This window comes from Petromyzon marinus, unplaced genomic scaffold (genome assembly GCF_048934315.1).
Source record: "Petromyzon marinus isolate PM22_M1 ecotype Great Lakes invasive population unplaced genomic scaffold, UKy_Petmar_22M1.pri1.0 PM_G_Scaffold_36, whole genome shotgun sequence".
NCBI classification, from domain to species: Eukaryota; Metazoa; Chordata; class Hyperoartia; order Petromyzontiformes; family Petromyzontidae; genus Petromyzon; species Petromyzon marinus.
In genome coordinates, this window is record NW_027422939.1 from 2,086,744 (window position 1) to 2,090,379 (window position 3,636).

Consider the following 3,636-nt stretch of genomic DNA (forward strand, 5'->3'; position numbering starts at 1 on the left):
TTGCAGTGCAGTATACTTTTGCATCACCTTTCCCCGTGTATGTGTGTGTGCGTTGTGTCCGTGTGCATCTGCAGAGCAAGGCGACGACGGTGGTACAGGTCTTCTTTATAGAGTGAAGGGTTAGAGTTCACAGTTATAATTACAGGTTGGAGTTTGCCATACGGGCAAGTGTGATACAGTTACGGTTTAGGAGTTAGAGTTACGGTTGTGTATTAGGGTTTGTGTATTAAGGGTTAGTGTTCGGTATGACGGGTTAGGGTTGCCTATCAGGTGTTCGGGTTATGCTTGAGTAATAGTATTTTGATGTTTGGGCGAGGGATATTGCTCAGGTTATTCGATTGCACACAGCGTTGGTGTACGGTGCTATTTCAGGAATATTTTGATATTTTTTCCTGTATTTTCTGTTTGCACAGTCACATAATCACTTTAAGATGTTTTCTTGTTCATGTTTTTTGTTTGTTGCGGTTGCACCCGATTCAAGAGCCGAATGGCTCACAGGGCTATACCAAATAAATGAACTATAAACTATGAACTATGATTGGTTGACCTATGAATAGAGTACCCGTTATGCTCCTGATTTCATCAGGTCTCAGAAGCTAAGCAGGGTCTAGCTTGGGGAGTGATTGGATGTCCTAGCATTGGGTGGCCACCACGTGCTATAAATGGTGTAATAGCCATTGTGAGCATTGGAGGGCAGTGTAGAAATATATTTTCTTTTGCAGTCTCCCCGACCTTCACCAACCCACACTTACCAGCGTTTTAAAGTATGGTTACATAACCCTCATCATCCATGAGGCATTGAGAGGCCTTTATCAGCCAGTGGATTAATACAAATGGGTTCTACATGAACATGGTTAAGTCTGATGATTATGTTCAATGGAATAGTGGATTGGAATAAACATGTGTGAGTGGGTCAGTGAATGAGTGAGTGAGCGGGTGCACAAGTGAGTGAGTTGGCAGTAAGCAAGTAAATGAAGGTGCTTGTAAATCAACATGCACAAGAGCGAGTGAACTGGTACTGTGAGTGGGAAATGGTAATCATTGAGAGGATGAGTGATTCGTTGAGTTGATAAATTTGATCCTTGTTCCAACCCCTCCAGGCCACCACCATGAAACAGACACAACACCGACACCATGGACAGACAACTTAAGTGGGCTGATATCTTGGAGCACTATGAGAGTAAGTTACATATACCTACATAAAATAGTTTGTTAGAATCAGAATATTTATATATTCTGGAGGATTCTGATGAGCTATAAACTTACTTTTCACAAATTACTACGAAATGCAGAGGAGAACTCCCTAATAATGACATTCAGTAGAACTGGCTTGGTGGGTAAGGGATTAGACACTGATCCAGCATGGCAGAGAATGTTGATTAAGCTCTGGGTTTCAGCAACCTATAATTATACTAGGGTCTCAAGTTTATGGAATGAATGATCTCAACATGCTCACAAAAATATGACATGTAAAGTGTTAATGCCATGTGATGAATATTTCTCAATAGCAGGGCCTGTAGTGTGATAAGAGGTAACTAGAGGGATCTCAGAATGAGTTCTGTGAAATCTCCATGTGCTTCGTTCTCTAATCCATTACTCATCCTTTGAATGAAATGTCTGTGCTCCGTAGCCCGGAAGTCGCAGCTCCAAACGACTACGTGGGGGGACATTATGGACAGAGTTGACCCTTTCCCGAACCAAGGTGACAACAATGGCGACCAAAAGGTGTGTATGTGATCGGTGAGGGTCAAAGACACCGTCTCTACATGATAGCACACCATGCCACCACACGATCAAACTACAACATGACTACACATCACATCAAGCCATTTCTCCACACCACCTTTCCCATCATACCACCCCAACATCTAGTCAATAACCCATCATAGAACCTCACCATGAGTCTACACCATCACATGACACCATCTCTCCATAAAATTCCAACACATCACATCTAAATACCACCACATCATCTCCTGACATCACCCCATCTTGCCACCATGTCATGCCATATTCCACTTGTGCATGCACATAAATTGGCCTTTTTTTCAGGCAGTGACGCGACCTCAGTCTGTGAGCTCATTGGAAGGTGCTATTCCAGTTGCCCACTGAGCGCTGCTTTTAGATTTTTCTAGCTTATGGGCAGCTAGATCCTTACAATGGAACATTCTCTGGCACCTATTGCCCGTGATGAATGTTGATAACAATCGCCATTAAATTATCGCAGTTGATCAAGGCCTCAATGGGGTTCATGAGGTCTGTGGGGTCGATAGGTGTCTGTGGGAATATATGAGGGTGTAACATGTATCATTAGTTTGTAGGGTTTAGGTGAATTAGGGGTTAGGGCTACATTAATTCTGTGTTCAAAACTACTGATTGGTAAAGGTTTGTTTTAACATCGGGTGATTGTGTATATGTATGTGTGTGCTCAGCATATTTGCATGAGTCAATATGCATATTTGCGTCCATGCATAGGTGTGTGAGTATGCATTTGTGTATGGGTGGAAATGCATGTTTGCGTGCGTGTGAGTATGATTTTGTGCATGTGTGTGCATGTCTGAATGTTCTTGTGCTTATCGTTGCGCATATGTACGAATAGAAGCAGCTCAAGTGTAGGCGCCCCAAGAACCAGAGGAGCATTCGGGAGGTGAATAACCTCGGCGAGGTGAAGCGTCTCGAGGAAGAGAAGCACCTTGCAGAGGAGAAGCACCTTGCAGAGGAGAAGCACCTTGCAGAGGAGAAGCACCTTGCAGAGGAGAAGCACCTTGCAGAGGAGAAGCACCTTGCAGAGGAGAAGCAGCTTGCAGAGGAGAAGCGGCTTGCAGAGGAGCGGCTCGAGGAAGTGAAGCGCTTAGTGGAAAAGCGCCTCAAAGATGTGAACCACCTCATGGAGAAGCGCCTCGATCAGTTAAAGCATTTCATGGAAGTGAAACGTCTCGAGGAGGAGAAGCGCATCACCAAATTGAAGCACCACTGCCTCTGGACCACGGCCACCAGCACCACCACCAGCACCACCACCAGCACCGCCACCAGCACCACCACCAGCACCGCCACCAGCACCACCGCCAGCACCACCGCCAGCACCACCGCCAGCACCACCGCCAGCACCACCGCCAGCACCACCACCAGCACCACCACCAGCTGCGTGTGTCCTGTGTATATTTATTTTTATTATTATTGTTTACGCAGGATAAGCATCACTGAGTCTCAAGACCTTTTTTCAGCAGGGTCCTGCCAAGTTTTGTTAGTAATCGGGAACAAAATGACTGTTTTGATTTAAAGCTTTCGTGACTGCAGTAATTCATATTCTTAGTTCTTTCGGTAAAGTCATGTTGAAGGGAAACAACAAAAAATAATAAAATATATATAAAACAATAAAAAAAATCGTCTCCCCCCTCCTCTTTTCAGAACATAGATGGACTAGTCCTAAATAAACTGCCAAATCGCTGCGCGTGGCGCTAACGTTTTTTTTATAAATAAATAAATGCACCGTTTAAAAATACATTTATGCAAACCAACACACCTGAAGACGACCGTTTGTGTTATGGTCGAAACGTCGTGAGAATTTTTATTGTTTTATATATATTTTATTATTTTGTTGTTGTTTCCCTTCAACGTGACTTTACCGAAAGGACT

General features: G+C 44.0%; 1 long non-coding RNA gene across 1 annotated transcript; it reads left to right on the forward strand.

Annotated features, from left to right (window-relative positions):
• The first annotated feature begins 1,100 nt into the window (after positions 1–1,100).
• On the forward strand, positions 1,101–2,704 carry LOC142915851 (uncharacterized). The gene is made up of 3 exons (XR_012936135.1): positions 1,101–1,180; positions 1,631–1,725; positions 2,600–2,704. It is a non-coding gene; the product is annotated as an uncharacterized LOC142915851 (long non-coding RNA).
• The last annotated feature ends 932 nt before the right edge of the window (positions 2,705–3,636 follow it).